Source organism: Pseudophryne corroboree, chromosome 11 (genome assembly GCF_028390025.1).
Source record: "Pseudophryne corroboree isolate aPseCor3 chromosome 11, aPseCor3.hap2, whole genome shotgun sequence".
NCBI classification, from domain to species: Eukaryota; Metazoa; Chordata; class Amphibia; order Anura; family Myobatrachidae; genus Pseudophryne; species Pseudophryne corroboree.
This window is the reverse complement of record NC_086454.1, coordinates 93,936,746-93,957,290: the sequence shown is the minus strand read 5'-3', so window position 1 is coordinate 93,957,290 and position 20,545 is coordinate 93,936,746. Positions and strand designations below refer to the sequence as shown.

Here is a 20,545-nt window from a genome sequence, read left to right as displayed (position 1 = left end):
CAGGGGAGAGACCTGGGAGCCTTCCTGACCAGCGGAGCTGTGACAGAAAATGGCGCCGTGTGCTGAGGAGATAGGCCCCGCCCCTTTTCCGGCGGGCTCGTCTCCCGCTATTTAGTACATTTAGGCAGGGGTAAATATCTCCATATAGCCTCTGGGGCTATATGTGAGGTATTTTTAGCCTTTTTAAAGGTTTTCATTTGCCTCCCAGGGCGCCCCCCTCCCAGCGCCCTGCACCCTCAGTGACTGCCGTGTGAAGTGTGCTGAGAGGAAAATGGCGCACAGCTGCAGTGCTGTGCGCTACCTTAAGAAGACTGCAGGAGTCTTCAGCCGCCGATTCTGGACCTCTTCTTGCTTCAGCATCTGTGAGGGGGCCGGCGGCGTGGCTCCGGTGACCATCCAGGCTGTACCTGTGATCGTCCCTCTGGAGCTTCATGTCCAGTAGCCAAGAAGCCAATCCATCCTGCACGCAGGTGAGTTCACTTCTTCTCCCCTCTGTCCCTCGTTGCAGTGATCCTGTTGCCAGCAGGAATCACTGTAAAATAAAAAACCTAAGCTAAACTCTCTAAGCAGCTCTTTATGAGAGCCACCTAGAATTGCACCCTTCTCGGCCGGGCACAAAAATCTAACTGGAGTCTGGAGGAGGGTCATGGGGGGAGGAGCCAGTACACACCACCTGACCTGTAAAAGCTTTACTTTTGTGCCCTGTCTCCTGCGGAGCCGCTATTCCCCATGGTCCTTTCAGGAACCCCAGCATCCACTTAGGACGATAGAGAAATATGGAATATTTGATGTATTACATACTACAAAAAAAAAAGTTTAAACTACTATAAAATGGGGAATACGAGTTAAAACAGCAGCATTTTATAGGTTCATGTCCTAACAGAGATGCGGACAGAAATCTGAATTTGAAGTAACAGCATTTTGTGAGAAATTATGTTTACAACGTGTACAGGCTGCGCAGTCCGAACTGCCTTGGTACACAGCACCTAGACGGTCCAACCAGCGCACATCAAGAGGATGCCACATCCTCCACCTCTTAACAAACCTAGGCGTGCTTTTAAAGCATAGTCACCCACTATATGGGAGATCCCCGAGGGAAGGTCGTACTCCAGTGGACATTCTGAGCGGGCGGCGCGGCACATGCGTTCCATGGTGTGTGAGTCACAGGACAGAGTGAGCACTAACTCTGGAATGTATTAGGCATTCCTGGGCAGTGACTGGCAGGTGGCTATGCAGGTGCACAGAGATATTCATACTTATGGGATTGTTGGTGGCATGTCGTGGGAGTGGTTGTGGACTGGTGCTTAATCGGTCACACTGTGTACAATACTCTGCTCTACTAGGATGGGGCTGGTGCATGTACCAATTGTCCTCCTGATGTTAGCGACGGGTTGGGTTCGGTCACCATATGGACGCCAGGGGTGGGGGGGCAAGCGCAGCGAAGTCCCTTGAGGGCTCGGTAGGTCGCTGCACTCGCCACAGGTTCTATTCCCACTCTATGGGTGTCATGGACTTTTGGTCGGCATGCCAACCGGCGGGCTATTCAGTGTTCGGGATCCCGGCGTCGGTATCGTGACCGGCGGTCTCCCGACCGCCAGTCACATAACAGCATACCGTTAGTGACTGTAGCCACTCAAAGTGGGCCTTCCAGCCCTTCTGCATTCAGACGTGCGGCTGTACCCCAGGGGAAGGGCTGATACTAGCATTAGCATAAAGTTACAGGTGGAACTACGACAAAGGACCCTAAAGCAATCGCAGCAGCATGTGACTCAGCCCCTAAGTCGTGTTACGATGGCCAATAGCTGGAACATTCAGGTAAAATATTGTCACTGAACCATGAAACTTCTGACCAACAACTGGGGAGAGGAGAATTCATAGAACAACCTAAGGTGAATGAAATTAAGTACAGCAACCACTTAGACAAATAAATTGTGCTTTTCTCACTTAACGGCTGTGGCAGGCTGTAAGAAGTGGGTTACAATTCCATTTTCTTCTTGTTTTGTCTCTTCAGACTGGTATTAAAAAATTGAAAATTCAGCACATTTATATGGTTACCATGGCAACCTCAGTCACATGACACAGTGTAGTGAGCAGAGAACCGTTGGAAGTGACATCCTGTCCCCTCTTTCAGACACCCAGTCTTTGCATGACATGCTGAAAGTCTGTGTAACAAAGAGCCTGGTGCATTCATGGGAAAAAGTGAATACATTCGTCCTTATGCGTAGTTATACATATATATTTATTAATATTATTATTATTACTACTACAGTATTGTTATTATTTCTTATCTTGTGTTGAATCCGACTCTTATCTGTATGCTTGGTTTGATACATGTCATCATTATTGGCGCAGACTTGCAAAAGTTGCATTTCAAAATAAGCATATTTACATACCCTGCGGACTGCAATTGTTTCAACTCACCTGCACTGAACTTTGCCTACGTGAGAATACCCTGCTATAACCCAGGAATGCCTACTCAGTAGCAAGTGGATATTCAACTGACACACAGATGACATTGCATTGCTCGGACTTATGTACATTTTGTTCTGGAATATGTACAGTGTCAAGACATACAATACATGCTCCACAAGCATGAGTACATTTAAATGTAATCCAGCTTTGTGCACTGTGACATCCTCCCCCTCCTTCTCCACCCTCTTCTGACATGAAATGACAGTCTTAAGTTGTGAACCTGTAACAGCCACATTTGTTGAGACCCCCTCCAGAGAGATATGACCAGATACATGTTTAAAAGGTTCTTAACTTGTTATTTAAAGATGAAAAAAAAAAAAAAATATATATATATATATATATATATAAATAGATATACTTCAATACATACCTTTGCATTTATGACAGTCTCTGAGTGCCGTTCATTTTGGATGCATGCATATATATATATATATATATATATATATATATATTTATATCTCACTTTTTCTTTTTACTTAAATATTTCATGCCTGAACATATATTTCATAAAGTATTTACAGGAGTTATACCAAAGGTTTTTCTCAACATAAGTCAGAAGGATAATCTTCTTACTATTTCTATGAGCTCTTTGATGAATATTCTAAAGAATTACAAACGTACGTATTTGATCTCCTGCCCATATAGCATTTCTTTTGTAGAAAAGCAATAATCACCAAACACAAGCCACTACACTCAGCACCAGTCAGCAGTGAAGCGTGAGCATACCTGCTCATTTTCTGCGGTACTGTAGCTGCACTGCATGGTCTATCCTGGCAGTCTGGACCACAGGTTACAAAGAGCTCTGTATGGAGAGGTATCTAGACCAGTGACTGCCTATCCAGCTGTGTTGAGACTACAAGTCCCAGCACACCTTGTCAATTGGATTTGCTGGGACATGTAGCGCAATCACACCTAGAGAGGGGTTTTTACCTGTATGTGTGTGTGCATATATCCCCTCGGTGTCCCTGTCTGCACCCTCCTTGTAATTCCCCCTTAGTGTCACTGCCCGCACCATCCCTGTAACTGCCCCCTCAGTGACCCTGCCCAGACACTCCTGTAATTCCCTCTCAGTGTCCCTGGCCGCACCCTCCCCGTAATTCCCTCTCAGTGTCCCTACCAGCACCCTAACCGTAATTCCCCCTCAGTGTCCCTGCCTGCACACTCCTCGTAATTCCCCCTCAGTGTCCCTGCCTGCACACTCCTCGTAATTCCCCCTCAGTGTCCCTGCCTGCACAGTCCTCATAATTCCCCCTCAGTGTCCCTGCCTGCACACTCCTCGTAATTCCCTCTCAGTGTCCCTGCCTGCACAGTCCTCGTAATTCCCTCTCAGTGTCCCTGCCTGCACAGTCCTCGTAATTCCCCCTCAGTGTCCCTGCCTGCACAGTCCTCGTAATTCCCTCTCAGTGTCCCTGCCTGCACAGTCCTCGTAATTCCCCCTCAGTGTCCCTGCCTGCACAGTCCTCGTAATTCCCCCTCAGTGTCCCTGCCTGCACAGTCCTCGTAATTCCCCCTGTGTCCCTGCCCACACACTCCTCGTAATTCCCCCTCAGTGTCCCTGCCCGCACACTCCTCGTAATTCCCTCTCAGTGTCCCTGCCTGCACAGTCCTCGTAATTCCTCCTCAGTGTCCCTGCCTGCACAGTCCTCGTAATTCCCTCTCAGTGTCCCTGCCTGCACAGTCCTCGTAATTCCCCCTCAGTGTCCCTAACTGCACACTCCTCGTAATTCCCTCTCAGTGTCCCTGCCTGCACAGTCCTCGTAATTCCCCCTCAGTGTCCCTGCCTGCACAGTCCTCGTAATTCCCCCTCAGTGTCCCTGCCTGCACAGTCCTCGTAATTCCCCCTGTGTCCCTGCCCACACACTCCTCGTAATTCCCCCTCAGTGTCCCTGCCCGCACACTCCTCGTAATTCCCTCTCAGTGTCCCTGCCTGCACAGTCCTCGTAATTCCTCCTCAGTGTCCCTGCCTGCACAGTCCTCGTAATTCCCTCTCAGTGTCCCTGCCTGCACAGTCCTCGTAATTCCCCCTCAGTGTCCCTAACTGCACACTCCTCGTAATTCCCTCTCAGTGTCCCTGCCTGCACAGTCCTCGTAATTCCCCCTCAGTGTCCCTGCCTGCACAGTCCTCGTAATTCCCTCTCAGTGTCCCTGTCTGCACAGTCCTCGTAATTCCCCCTCAGTGTCCCTGCCTGCACAGTCCTCGTAATTCCCCCTGTGTCCCTGCCCACACACTCCTCGTAATTCCCCCTCAGTGTCCCTGCCCGCACACTCCTCGTAATTCCCTCTCAGTGTCCCTGCCTGCACAGTCCTCGTAATTCCTCCTCAGTGTCCCTGCCTGCACCCTCCCTGTAATTCTCCCTCAGTCTCCCTGCCTGCACAGTCCTCGTAATTCCCCCTCAGTGTCCCTGCCTGCATACTCCTCGTAATTCCCCCTCAGTGTCCCTGCCCGCACACTCCTCGTAATTCCCCCTCAGTGTCCCTGCCTGCACAGTCCTCGTAATTCCCCCTCAGTGTCCCTGCCTGCACCCTCCCTGTAATTCTCCCTCAGTCTCCCTGCCTGCACAGTCCTCGTAATTCCCCCTCAGTGTCCCTGCCTGCACACTCCTCGTAATTCTCCCTCAGTGTTACTGACCTCAGCTTCCCTGTGACTCCCCCTCAGTATCCCTGCTTGCACACTCCTGTAATTCCCCCTCAGTGTCCCTGCCCGCACACTCCTCGTAATTCCCTCTCAGTGTCCCTGCCTGCACAGTCCTCGTAATTCCCCCTCAGTGTCCCTGCCTGCACCCTCCCTGTAATTCTCCCTCAGTCTCCCTGCCTGCACAGTCCTCGTAATTCCCCCTCAGTGTCCCTACCTGCATACTCCTCGTAATTCCCCCTCAGTGTCCCTGCCTGCACACTCCTCGTAATTCTCCCTCAGTGTTACTGACCTCAGCTTCCCTGTGACTCCCCCTCAGTATCCCTACTTGCACACTCCAGTAATTGCCTCTCAGTGTCCCTTCCTGCACCCTCCCTGTAATTGCCCCTCAAGTTTCCCTGACCTCAGCTTCCCTGTAGCCCCTCCCTCTAATTTTCCCTACCCAAACCCTCACTGTAATTCCCCCTTAGTGTCCCTGACCTCCGTCTCCCTGTGACTCCCCGCTCAGTGTCCTTGCCCACACCCTCCTGTAATTCCACCTCAGTGTCCCTGCCTGTACCCTCTCGTAATACCCCCTCAGTGTCCCTGCCCACACACTCCTGTAATTGCCCCTCAGTGTCCCTGACCTCAGCCTCCCTGTAAACCCTCCACCTCATTGTCCCTACCCACACCCTCCTTGTAATTCTCCCCTATTGTTCCTGACCTCAGCCTATCTGTAAATCCCCCATCTGTGTCCCTTGGTGGGGGAGGTGGGGGGCGCCAGTTCCTTACTTCACCAGGGGCACTCAGACCCATAGATACACCCCTGTATAGTACCTAATTTTTATGGTCTGTACTCACCAAAAGTGTCTTTGTACCGATTTTCGGCATCTCCCATTCCTAGTAAAGCCTATGAGAGCGCCACTTAGCCATGCCCCTTTAGCTGTGACCACACACCTTCCCTTATTTGTACCGGTTTTCGGCTCGGCACTGTTGGAGGATTTGGTATTTTAGAAGAAAACAAAGGAAAAGTTGTCATTAATTGTGACCATTGACATTTGAGCTTCTGTGGCATATCCCATCGCAGAGTGCAGTCCGGAGGTTGATATATGAAGGCAGTATTGGGCCAAACACAAGAGCCTCTGCCCTATTCCTCCATTGATTTTTTTTTTTTTGGACACTTCAATGCAATTTTGCCAGTCGTAATGGGATTTCACACACAGGAGTGTTATATGTAATAATGTAATTACAGCCCGTTACAAATGAGCACAAAAATGTGGGACTTGTAGTTCCACACACCAGTTGGAGTGCTGCAGGTAGTCTAGCTCTGAATCAAGGCCTAGCTCCCATCCAGCTGTGCCTCGCCCTGTCTAGTGCATAAAATCAGCAGGTCAAGCATGGAACCTATCTCACATCACGAGTTCCACCCAGCGTGGTATGTTCTTCCCCACTGAGACCTGCAGTCCTTGTGATTAATTGCCGCAGGAAATCCCTGTCTTAACATTTCTTCTTTGGTTGAGTAAGCAAAGCCAACATCTCTGTTGTGCTACTTACACTAATGAAGACATATCGGTGTGATAGCAGAAGTGACACACAAAGGAACTTATGTCTTAGGTGCTGACTGCAATAGCCAATCAGCAATTAGCTGTGGTCTCTAGATCAGCGCTTCTCTGCAATTCCTTAGCTGGCATTCTAAACATAACTCCCAACTTCAGTTTGACAGAACAAGAAGGGGGCCCTGTCCCCCACTGATACATACACCCCATCAATGCCGCGCGCACTAGTTGCTTCTACACATGAAGGCGCAACCAGAAATGAGACATATCTCCCAACTTTCCTGCAAGCAGTATGGGAGGACAGTCCCCTCAAATTAGGACTGTCATGTCTTATTGGGAGCAGTTGGGATGTATGTTCCAACACATAGGTTTATTAAGGCACAGCTTGATCATTGGGGGTTTTAATACCAACGGCGGGATGTACTGTAGTCCGAGATTGCTGGAGGTACGGATGCTGGACATTTTTTTAAAGGGACAAAAATGAGCCAGAACCATGCCTTTTAAGTAGAGATGAGCGGGTTCGGTTTCTCTGAATCCGAACCCGCCCGAACTTCATGTTTTTTTTCACGGGTCCGAGCGACTCGGATCTTCCCGCCTTGCTCGGTTAACCCGAGCGCGCCCGAACGTCATCATGACGCTGTCGGATTCTCGCGAGGCTCGGATTCTATCGCGAGACTCGGATTCTATATAAGGAGCCGCGCGTCGCCGCCATTTTCACACGTGCATTGAGATTGATAGGGAGAGGACGTGGCTGGCGACCTCTCCATTTAGATTAGGGTTGAGAGAGAGAGAGAGATTGACCTGAGGCTGTGATACTGTAGAAGAGAGTGCAGAGTTTAGTGACTGACGACCACAGTGACCACCAGACAGTGCAGTTGTTTGTTTTATTTAATATATCCGTTCTCTGCCTGAAAAAAACGATACACACAGTGACTCAGTCACATACCATATCTGTGTGCACTGCTCAGCCCAGTGTGCTGCATCAATGTATATATATATCTGACTGTGCTCAGCTCACACAGCTTATAATTGTGGGGGAGACTGGGGAGCACTGCAGTGCCAGTTATAGGTTATAGCAGGAGCCAGGAGTACATAATATTATATTAAAATTAAACAGTGCACACTTTTGCTGCAGGAGTGCCACTGCCAGTGTGACTAGTGACCAGTGACCTGACCACCAGTATATATAATATTAGTAGTATACTATCTCTTTATCAACCAGTCTATATTAGCAGCAGACACAGTACAGTGCGGTAGTTCACGGCTGTGGCTACCTCTGTGTCGGCACTCGGCAGCCCGTCCATAATTGTATATACCACCTAACCGTGGTTTTTTTTTCTTTCTTTATAGTCATACTAGTTACGAGTATACTATCTCTTTATCAACCAGTCTATATTAGCAGCAGACACAGTACAGTGCGGTAGTTCACGGCTGTGGCTACCTCTGTGTCGGCACTCGGCAGCCCGTCCATAATTGTATATACCACCTAACCGTGGTTTTTTTTTCTTTCTTTATACATACATACTAGTTACGAGTATACTATCTCTTTATCAACCAGTCTATATTAGCAGCAGACACAGTACAGTGCGGTAGTTCACGGCTGTGGCTACCTCTGTGTCGGCACTCGGCAGCCCGTCCATAATTGTATATACCACCTAACCGTGGTTTTTTTTTCTTTCTTTATACATACATACTAGTTACGAGTATACTATCTCTTTATCAACCAGTCTATATATTAGCAGCAGACACAGTACAGTGCGGTAGTTCACGGCTGTGGCTACCTCTGTGTCGGCACTCGGCAGCCCGTCCATAATTGTATATACCACCTAACCGTGGTTTTTTTTTCTTTCTTTATACATACATACTAGTTACGAGTATACTATCTCTTTATCAACCAGTCTATATATTAGCAGCAGACACAATACAGTGCGGTAGTTCACGGCTGTGGCTACCTCTGTGTCGGCACTCGGCAGCCCGTCCATAATTGTATATACCACCTAACCGTGGTTTTTTTTTCTTTCTTTATACATACATACTAGTTACGAGTATACTATCTCTTTATCAACCAGTCTATATATTAGCAGCAGACACAGTACAGTGCGGTAGTTCACGGCTGTGGCTACCTCTGTGTCGGCACTCGGCAGCCCGTCCATAATTGTATATACCACCTAACCGTGGTTTTTTTTTCTTTCTTTATACATACATACTAGTTACGAGTATACTATCTCTTTATCAACCAGTCTATATATTAGCAGCAGACACAGTACAGTGCGGTAGTTCACGGCTGTGGCTACCTCTGTGTCGGCACTCGGCAGCCCGTCCATAATTGTATATACCACCTAACCGTGGTTTTTTTTTCTTTCTTTATACATACATACTAGTTACGAGTATACTATCTCTTTATCAACCAGTCTATATTAGCAGCAGACACAGTACAGTGCGGTAGTTCACGGCTGTGGCTACCTCTGTGTCGGCACTCGGCAGCCCGTCCATAATTGTATATACCACCTAACCGTGGTTTTTTTTTCTTTCTTTATACATACATACTAGTTACGAGTATACTATCTCTTTATCAACCAGTCTATATATTAGCAGCAGACACAGTACAGTGCGGTAGTTCACGGCTGTGGCTACCTCTGTGTCGGCACTCGGCAGCCCGTCCATAATTGTATATACCACCTAACCGTGGTTTTTTTTTCTTTCTTTATAGTCATACTAGTTACGAGTATACTATCTCTTTATCAACCAGTCTATATTAGCAGCAGACACAGTACAGTGCGGTAGTTCACGGCTGTGGCTACCTCTGTGTCGGCACTCGGCAGCCCGTCCATAATTGTATATACCACCTAACCGTGGTTTTTTTTTCTTTCTTTATACATACATACTAGTTACGAGTATACTATCTCTTTATCAACCAGTCTATATATTAGCAGCAGACACAGTACAGTGCGGTAGTTCACGGCTGTGGCTACCTCTGTGTCGGCACTCGGCAGCCCGTCCATAATTGTATATACCACCTAACCGTGGTTTTTTTTTCTTTCTTTATACATACATACTAGTTACGAGTATACTATCTCTTTATCAACCAGTCTATATTAGCAGCAGACACAGTACAGTGCGGTAGTTCACGGCTGTGGCTACCTCTGTGTCGGCACTCGGCAGCCCGTCCATAATTGTATATACCACCTAACCGTGGTTTTTTTTTCTTTCTTTATACATACATACTAGTTACGAGTATACTATCTCTTTATCAACCAGTCTATATATTAGCAGCAGACACAGTACAGTGCGGTAGTTCACGGCTGTGGCTACCTCTGTGTCGGCACTCGGCAGCCCGTCCATAATTGTATATACCACCTAACCGTGGTTTTTTTTTCTTTCTTTATACATACATACTAGTTACGAGTATACTATCTCTTTATCAACCAGTCTATATTAGCAGCAGACACAGTACAGTGCGGTAGTTCACGGCTGTGGCTACCTCTGTGTCGGCACTCGGCAGCCCGTCCATAATTGTATATACCACCTAACCGTGGTTTTTTTTTCTTTCTTTATACATACATACTAGTTACGAGTATACTATCTCTTTATCAACCAGTCTATATATTAGCAGCAGACACAGTACAGTGCGGTAGTTCACGGCTGTGGCTACCTCTGTGTCGGCACTCGGCAGCCCGTCCATAATTGTATATACCACCTAACCGTGGTTTTTTTTTTCTTTCTTTATAGTCATACTAGTTACGAGTATACTATCTCTTTATCAACCAGTCTATATTAGCAGCAGACACAGTACAGTGCGGTAGTTCACGGCTGTGGCTACCTCTGTGTCTGCACTCGGCAGGCAGTCCATAATTGTATACTAGTATCCATCTCCATTGTTTACCTGAGGTGCCTTTTAGTTGTGCCTATTAAAATATGGAGAACAAAAATGTTGAGGTTCCAAAATTAGGGAAAGATCAAGATCCACTTCCACCTCGTGCTGAAGCTGCTGCCACTAGTCATGGCCGAGACGATGAAATGCCAGCAACGTCGTCTGCCAAGGCCGATGCCCAATGTCATAGTACAGAGCATGTCAAATCCAAAACACCAAATATCAGAAAAAAAAGGACTCCAAAACCTAAAATAAAATTGTCGTCGGAGAAGCGTAAACTTGCCAATATGCCATTTACGACACGGAGTGGCAAGGAACGGCTGAGGCCCTGGCCTATGTTCATGGCTAGTGGTTCAGCTTCACATGAGGATGGAAGCACTCAGCCTCTCGCTAGAAAAATGAAAAGACTCAAGCTGGCAAAAGCAGCACAGCAAAGAACTGTGCATTCTTCGAAATCCCAAATCCACAAGGAGAGTCCAATTGTGTCGGTTGCGATGCCTGACCTTCCCAACACTGGACGTGAAGAGCATGCACCTTCCACCATTTGCACGCCCCTGCAAGTGCTGGAAGGAGCACCCGCAGTCCAGTTCCTGATAGTCAGATTGAAGATGTCAGTGTTGAAGTACACCAGGATGAGGAGGATATGGGTGTTGCTGGCGCTGGGGAGGAAATTGACCAGGAGGATTCTGATGGTGAGGTGGTTTGTTTAAGTCAGGCACCCGGGGAGACACCTGTTGTCCGTGGGAGGAATATGGCCGTTGACATGCCAGGTGAAAATACCAAAAAAATCAGCTCTTCGGTGTGGAGGTATTTCACCAGAAATGCGGACAACAGGTGTCAAGCCGTGTGTTCCCTTTGTCAAGCTGTAATAAGTAGGGGTAAGGACGTTAACCACCTCGGAACATCCTCCCTTATACGTCACCTGCAGCGCATTCATAATAAGTCAGTGACAAGTTCAAAAACTTTGGGTGACAGCGGAAGCAGTCCACTGACCAGTAAATCCCTTCCTCTTGTAACCAAGCTCACGCAAACCACCCCACCAACTCCCTCAGTGTCAATTTCCTCCTTCCCCAGGAATGCCAATAGTCCTGCAGGCCATGTCACTGGCAATTCTGACGAGTCCTCTCCTGCCTGGGATTCCTCCGATGCATCCTTGCGTGTAACGCCTACTGCTGCTGGCGCTGCTGTTGTTGCCGCTGGGAGTCGATGGTCATCCCAGAGGGGAAGTCGTAAGCCCACTTGTACTACTTCCAGTAAGCAATTGACTGTTCAACAGTCCTTTGCGAGGAAGATGAAATATCACAGCAGTCATCCTACTGCAAAGCGGATAACTGAGGCCTTGGCATCCTGGGTGGTGAGAAACGTGGTTCCGGTATCCATCATTACTGCAGAGCCAACTAGAGACTTGTTGGAGGTACTGTGTCCCCGGTACCAAATACCATCTAGGTTCCATTTCTCTAGGCAGGCGATACCGAAAATGTACACAGACCTCAGAAAAAGAGTCACCAGTGTCCTAAAAAATGCAGCTGTACCCAATGTCCACTTAACCACGGACATGTGGACAAGTGGAGCAGGGCAGGGTCAGGACTATATGACTGTGACAGCCCACTGGGTAGATGTATGGACTCCCGCCGCAAGAACAGCAGCGGCGGCACCAGTAGCAGCATCTCGCAAACGCCAACTCTTTCCTAGGCAGGCTACGCTTTGTATCACCGGTTTCCAGAATACGCACACAGCTGAAAACCTCTTACGGCAACTGAGGAAGATCATCGCGGAATGGCTTACCCCAATTGGACTCTCCTGTGGATTTGTGGCATCGGACAACGCCAGCAATATTGTGTGTGCATTAAATATGGGCAAATTCCAGCACGTCCCATGTTTTGCACATACCTTGAATTTGGTGGTGCAGAATTTTTTAAAAAACGACAGGGGCGTGCAAGAGATGCTGTCGGTGGCCAGAAGAATTGCGGGACACTTTCGGCGTACAGGCACCACGTACAGAAGACTGGAGCACCACCAAAAACTACTGAACCTGCCCTGCCATCATCTGAAGCAAGAAGTGGTAACGAGGTGGAATTCAACCCTCTATATGCTTCAGAGGTTGGAGGAGCAGCAAAAGGCCATTCAAGCCTATACAATTGAGCACGATATAGTAGGTGGAATGCACCTGTCTCAAGCGCAGTGGAGAATGATTTCAACGTTGTGCAAGGTTCTGATGCCCTTTGAACTTGCCACACGTGAAGTCAGTTCAGACACTGCCAGCCTGAGTCAGGTCATTCCCCTCATCAGGCTTTTGCAGAAGAAGCTGGAGACATTGAAGGAGGAGCTAACACGGAGCGATTCCGCTAGGCATGTGGGACTTGTGGATGGAGCCCTTAATTCGCTTAACAAGGATTCACGGGTGGTCAATCTGTTGAAATCAGAGCACTACATTTTGGCCACCGTGCTCGATCCTAGATTTAAAGCCTACCTTGGATCTCTCTTTCCGGCAGACACAAGTCTGCTGGGGTTGAAAGACCTGCTGGTGACAAAATTGTCAAGTCAAGCGGAACGCGACCTGTCAACATCTCCTCCTTCACATTCTCCCGCAACTGGGGGTGCGAGGAAAAGGCTCAGAATTCCGAGCCCACTCGCTGGCGGTGATGCAGGGCAGTCTGGAGCGACTGCTGATGCTGACATCTGGTCCGGACTGAAGGACCTGACAACGATTACGGACATGTCGTCTACTGTCACTGCATATGATTCTCTCAACATTGATAGAATGGTGGAGGATTATATGAGTGACCGCATCCAAGTAGGCACGTCACACAGTCCGTACTTATACTGGCAGGAAAAAGAGGCAATTTGGAGGCCCTTGCACAAACTGGCTTTATTCTACCTAAGTTGCCCTCCCACAAGTGTGTACTCCGAAAGAGTGTTTAGTGCCGCCGCTCACCTTGTCAGCAATCGGCGTACGAGGTTACATCCAGAAAATGTGGAGAAGATGATGTTCATTAAAATTAATTATAATCAATTCCTCCGCGGAGACATTGACCAGCAGCAATTGCCTCCACAAAGTACACAGGGAGCTGAGATGGTGGATTCCAGTGGGGACGAATTGATAATCTGTGAGGAGGGGGATGTACACGGTGATATATCGGAGGGTGAAGATGAGGTGGACATCTTGCCTCTGTAGAGCCAGTTTGTGCAAGGAGAGATTAATTGCTTCTTTTTTGGGGGGGGTCCAAACCAACCCGTCATATCAGTCACAGTCGTGTGGCAGACCCTGTCACTGAAATGATGGGTTGGTTAAAGTGTGCATGTCCTGTTTATACAACATAAGGGTGGGTGGGAGGGCCCAAGGACAATTCCATCTTGCACCTCTTTTTTCTTTTCTTTTTCTTTGCATCATGTGCTGATTGGGGAGGGTTTTTTGGAAGGGACATCCTGCGTGACACTGCAGTGCCACTCCTAAATGGGCCCGGTGTTTGTGTCGGCCACTAGGGTCGCTAATCTTACTCACACAGTCAGCTACCTCATTGCGCCTCTTTTTTTCTTTGCGTCATGTGCTGTTTGGGGAGGGTTTTTTGGAAGGGACATCCTGCGTGACACTGCAGTGCCACTCCTAGATGGGCCCGGTGTTTGTGTCGGCCACTAGGGTCGCTAATCTTACTCACACAGCTACCTCATTGCGCCTCTTTTTTTCTTTGCGTCATGTGCTGTTTGGGGAGGGTTTTTTGGAAGGGCCATCCTGCGTGACACTGCAGTGCCACTCCTAGATGGGCCCGGTGTTTGTGTCGGCCACTAGGGTCGCTTATCTTACTCACACAGCGACCTCGGTGCAAATTTTAGGACTAAAAATAATATTGTGAGGTGTGAGGTATTCAGAATAGACTGAAAATGAGTGGAAATTATGGTTTTTGAGGTTAATAATACTTTGGGATCAAAATGACCCCCAAATTCTATGATTTAAGCTGTTTTTTAGTGTTTTTTGAAAAAAACACCCGAATCCAAAACACACCCGAATCCGACAAAAAAAATTCGGTGAGGTTTTGCCAAAACGCGGTCGAACCCAAAACACGGCCGCGGAACCGAACCCAAAACCAAAACACAAAACCCGAAAAATTTCAGGCGCTCATCTCTACTTTTAAGTGGTTGCCTCATAAAAAAAAAAAAAAAAAAAGTCCGAGATCATCCTGCGATCTCGGACTCTTTTACATCACGCCGCAATAGTTTTAAAACACCAGCAGAATTGAATGCTGAAAAAAACTGGTTTAGCATTTATTTCTACCGCTGTTCTAAAATTATCAGACATACTGCAGTGCACCTTACTGAATCGACTTCTAAGGGTTTCAACCCAAGTTATTCCCGGGTTGGTGCCTTTCACGCTGAACCCGGGTCACCCATGTTAAACACTGTGATGTGATTTAAAATGGACTTTTCTGGCTCACATTGATGAGGTTTCAGAGGAAATAAAAGGACAGGCTGGGGACTGCTCTGGGCAGACATGTAAACAGCCAATCAGCACCTTTTTCTGAGAACCGGGTTGAATATCCTGGGTCAGAGGCCTTCACACTGCACAACGACCTGGGTCCGACTCGTGTTTAACCCTTCTTTTAACTCTGGTTGAAATGCAGGGTTGCTCGACCCGTGATATTCACTTTGGTGCTTTCACACTGCACCTCTACCCAGGTCGTACAGTCAATAACCCAGGTTATTGATTCGATGTGAGTGGTATAAATGTGTGTTTTAGCCCCTGAAACCCAACATCGATCATAGTAAATTTGAAATCAATATAAAAAATAAAAAAAATCGACCTTTAGTAAATAAACCCCTAAGTGTCCCTATGTTATTGTCCAATGATTCCAGGCAGAGGGAGGCTGTGCTCAATATTGGAAATTTGATGGTCAATTGATCAGGAAAGCAGATTCCAGGACCCCACTTAGGACCAGTTTTTTATTTGCATATATGCCACAGGGATCATTTATCAAAAAAATTTTTGCGGCTTGTTGTCAACGGGTGCTTTTGGCGGAGGGTGGTGGGGTGATGGGCACAAATATTTAGTATCCCTCAAATGTATAACATTCCGTCCGGCAGCTGCATACCCATAGGGTTCTATGGGGGTAGTAGGGTGTAGTATGTTATGCCGGTGGTCGGGCTCCCGGCGGCCAGCATACCGGCGCCGGAATTCCGACCGTCAGCATACCGCCAGTTGGGTGAATGCAAAGGAGCCCCTTGCGGGCTGGCTGTGCTCGCCACGCTGCGGACACGGTGGCACGCTATGCGCGCTATACTATTTATTCTCCCTCCCAGGGGGGTCGTGGACCCCCAAGATGGAGAAAAGCTGTCAGTATGCCGGCGGTCGGGATTCCGGCGCCAGTATGCTGGTCGTCGGGAGCCCGCCCACAGGCAAACTGAAGACCACCCCTATGGGGGATGCGATGCTGCCAGATTTTCCAACTTGCGGAATGCTAAGCCTATGAGCCACACATTACAAACCTAGCCGGCAGAGGGGTTTCCCCGGATCCCTCTCCGGAAATGGTAACTGTGCATGTGTGGTCAGCGGGACAGTGTATGCAGAGCTTCTACACTGAGCACATCGCAGGGACGGGCTCCTTTCAGAGCCCCTGTCCCAGCAAGTGCCGCTTTATACTTGGCGCTGGTAAGATCGCATCCTTCAGTGCTATATTGGATGCTAACATTGCACCCAGATTACACTGGAAATTTGATTTTTGCTAAATGCCCCCAAAGTCACACAAAAATTGCACTGGGCATTTGTCCCACTGGCATACCACGTCGCAGGGCCGATTGAGAACCACGGCCTGAGAAATACATTGTTGTTCCTAGGTGGTGACTAAGAGGTGGCTACACAGACCCATGGAGATGTCCTGTCTTATGGGAGTGTCCAGGCTGTGTCACTCCTCCCACTTTAGGTCATACTCATACAGAAAAGATCACCTAGCATAGGGCTAATGCAAGCTTCGGTGGTATTTGAGTGTTCAAAGACACACAAAGTGAGCGTCTCAGTCCCTGCACACTCAGACGCATGGCTGTACATCAGGGATGGGCTTGTTGCAGTATTGGCATAAAGTCGCAAACGTGACTGCTGCAAAAGATGTACAGCAGGACGTCTCTGCGCCAGACTCAGAATCAACCTCTAGAGGTCCTAGCAAAAAGTGGGCCTGATTCTGTGCTGCATGCAACTCCAAATGCAGACAGGTCTCATATTGTTAGCAATCTGTGCATGTGTCGCTGCCTGCATACACAGCTTAGAGCAATTATGAATAATTCATCTCGGGTGCATCTCACAAGTGGCTAAAAGTGTGTTACTGTGTGGCAGCAGGGTGGTAATGGGGTGTTCGCACATAGGGTAAGTGTCCCATGTTGACAGTTGCTGGGTATTTAGAGGTGAGCGTATGCAGAGAGCCATTAAAATTCAGCCGGATCTCCTGCACCAAGGATACGGATGGTGCAAATGCAGATAATAGCTATTACAGATGCTCTCACTGGTGGAAGTCTGAGGACGGCGCTGTCCGCATTAATGCGCCCAACTCTAAATACATGTGATGACCTGATTTACATAGCTGAGCAGTACAATGCAACAGTGATTACAAATATTGCATCATTACACCCCCAGTACCTGTCCTGTACAATTCCCCTCTGGGGTCTCCCAGAGGTCCAAAAAGTAGCCAAGTACAGGCAGGGAAAGCAGGAGTCTGATTGGTTACTAATATGGCTGCATTGTGCCAGTTTGCGCCTACATTACGTTATCTCCTGGTAATCTCACGCAGTATAGAGTAGACTGGTTATATGGTGCTTGATGATGCCTGACCTGTTCTGTGTCTGAGCAAGATAGCAATTATTTACTGGGCAAATGCAGCCCGCTATATGCAGATATATAGGTTAGGGAATGCATCATTTAGGATTCAGATGAACACTGACCCAAATCCTATCTGCTATTTCAGATTAATGAGGAGTCTAAATGATAAATCATATTTTGACAGCTGTAATTAATAGCTGAGATTGATCCAGAGACGTGCGCAAATGTCGTCACAGCTATGCGAAAATATGCAAATGCTGCAGCCGCTGACATTTGTATTGAGAGACACACTGAGGGTGTCTCAGATCTACTGCTTTTGTAAGAAGGCGCTACCATCAGACGCACATCAGTGGAACATCGATCTTCTAGTTCTAAGTAACTCTATAGCCATGCAAATTGGCAAGCAGAACTAAGACGCCGGCGCTATTGTGACTGAGTATGGGGTCGCAGTAGCGGGCAGTGACACGCCCACAACACAGCTGCAACATGCCATCGTCCAAGTCACCACTCCCCCGTTACTGCCCACAGACTGTCACTGACTGTCAATCACTTTGTGAATGAATCCTCCCTTCGACCGCCATTGCGGCACATGCGCAGCGCAACTCCGATGCATGCGCAGTGGGAAAAAAATCACTCTACTGTGTTCAACATCGACACTGCGCCCAGCTCTGAATCTGGTTCTCTGTAGGGCCTATATTTCCGTATTGGCCAAAGAGAACGTTGGAACATTTTCTATGGTTCCTTATCACAGCTAGAGAAAAGCTTTTACGGACTAATTTATCAAGCCGGTTATACTTGCGCAGTCTGGCCTGCAAAGTGATATGGGTCTTCTTCTGGCTGCTAGTCAGTATCACTAGGGAGCGGAACTGCGCTCGGCTGCCCAACACACTTTTTGGGGGGTAAATTGTAGCAACAGAAGATTTTCTATCCCTGCGATAAACAGCGACAGTGCCGCAATATGATAAATAGTCCTCTAAGTGGTTGTGTATTATACAAGGTGTTATTTTCATTCATCCCATTTGTGTAAGGAAATAAAGCTCATCCCTCCGCAGCACTGACAGCCCCTCCCCTTTAGATTGTAAGCTCTCACGAGCAGGGCCCTCTTCACTCATGTGCTTATCCTTTGTCTTACTTTAATAATCTTCAACTGTACCACATCCAGCAGTCTTCTGCCTCCTGATACTTATTCCAGTGTTATCTGCTGATGTAACTATGTTTATTTACCCTGTACTTGTCCTATACTGTCATCAACTGTAAGTTGCTGTTTTCCTGTTTGATTATTTATGTACTCTGTAATTGGGCGCTGCGGAACCCTTGTGGCGCCATATAAATAAAGGATAATAATAATAATTTGGGACAGAATATATCCATTTCCTACGCTCTGTGTATCAGCCCCAGAAGCTGTTACTGAACCTTCCTATTTTCACCGCTATTTCCTGCCACACTGCACAACGCCAGCTAAGGGGGGAATGTAACAAGGGAGGGTTTGTTAGTGTTGCCTTCATGTCATGAATTAACCATAAGTTCTTGTTTTTTAACCGTTTCAAGGTTGTAAAGTATCCGACTCTCTTCCTGCATCTCTCTCCCCGTGTCAGACGTTTCAGTGTGAGAGAGGCATTATATATATACACGTTGTATATATATGCAAGGCTGGAGTAGGGAAATTAAGGGGCCCAAAGCAAACAGTCACCGGAGGCGCCCAACAATCAGCTTGTATAAAATACATGTTAATAGTAAATTGCAAAAGTAAGAAAAAATACACATTAATAATAATAATAATAATAATAATAATACAGTTACATGTACTATACAGGAACATGGTGCAAGCAGGTATACACACTTCTATGTGTTTATTTGCTACAAACACGTATAAAGCACACTATTTGTATGTCATATACATACACACACACACACACAGTTGCTGCATACAAATATACAAATAGTACATAGTCACAATTTGCAGACTACTTTTTATGCAGCAAATAACATATATATATATATACACACACACACACACACACACACACACACACACACACACACACACATATATATAGATATGTTCTAACAATAAGGCTGTTTGGCAAATGATCTTGCGTTGTGCGGTTACACTCATCCAGTCACACCAGACAACTATTCCCATTATCAGGATAATATTATTCTCTAGGAATGAGGGCATCTGGGATTGTGTCCCGGGGTACCTTGCCTGCGCTGTCAGGCTGAAAAGAAAGATGGCATGTGGAATAGCTGCTGGACAGGAGGGTGACTAGAACGTGACGCCAATCAATGCCAGATCTCTCCAGAGAAAATGTCTCTCCACCAAGGAGGGAGCGAGGCTGATAAGAAGGGGCAGCCAGGAAAACAGATGCCACAGGGGGTGCAAGGAACAGACAGGCTGAGCCAGATAAATGCAGGATGACGGGGTTACAGAATAAAGGGATGATCTGTGGCTAGTTACCTGGTTCAGTGCTGCAGGTTGGATGCTATTCCTATAAGTCTCTTCCCTGGGCAGGTACCACTGCAGAAACTAGTGCTACTGTAACAGAGCATCCTTGCAGCTCCTTCCCTGCCCCCTCCCTTATACTGCTATCATCACTCTATATATTGATGCTGTCTGCTTCCCTGAGCCTCATCCCCCACTGCCCTTCTGTATCCTTGGTACCCCCCAGCACCCACCCCACTGCACCTACCTGTCCTGCTCCTGGCTGTCACTTGTCTTCTGTCTTTATCTGTAGTTGGTGACACAGGGAAGAAGGATTTGGTGCAGGGCTGTGAAGGGGGGCGCTGGAGGGGAGAGGGTGCAGTGAGGGGGGGTCCGCCTGTACAGAGCACAAAATCATGGACAGGTAATAAAGAGCTGGAGTTTGCAGTCTGAGAAGGTTCTTATAGGAAATGATGACTATAGCCCCACCATTTAAGTAAAGGTATTGTTAAAACTGTACACATATTTAAAATAAATCCTCCCAGCCGACTAATGTCTACTTCATGACTTCAGATGGTTTTAGACAGTAAAGGATTGCACAGAATATATAGTAGCTCCCTCATATTACTGTGTATTAAGGGGTCATTCCGACCTGATCGTACGCTGCCGTTTTTCGCAGCGCAGCGATCAGGTCACTACTGCGCATGCACCGCAATGCGCAGGCGCGTCATACGGGTACAAAGCGGATCATTGCTGTGCAATGGATTTAACGAAGAATCTATTCGCACAGCCAATCGCAAGGAGATTGACAGCA

General features: G+C 47.5%; 1 protein-coding gene across 4 annotated transcripts in view; it reads right to left on the bottom strand.

Moving 5' to 3' along the window:
- Positions 1–20,103, bottom strand: part of C1QTNF4 (C1q and TNF related 4) — a 31,671-nt gene extending 11,568 nt beyond the window's left edge. Inside the window, exon 1 of one of the 4 annotated variants that reach the window (XM_063944559.1) lies at positions 20,000–20,103. The gene's annotated coding sequence lies outside the window, so the exon portion shown is untranslated. Of the gene's footprint in view, positions 1–19,767; positions 19,896–19,999 lie in introns of those variants that run through there. The other 3 variants (XM_063944561.1, XM_063944562.1, XM_063944560.1) reach the window with 3 other exon arrangements.
- Positions 20,104–20,545: the final 442 nt, after the last annotated feature.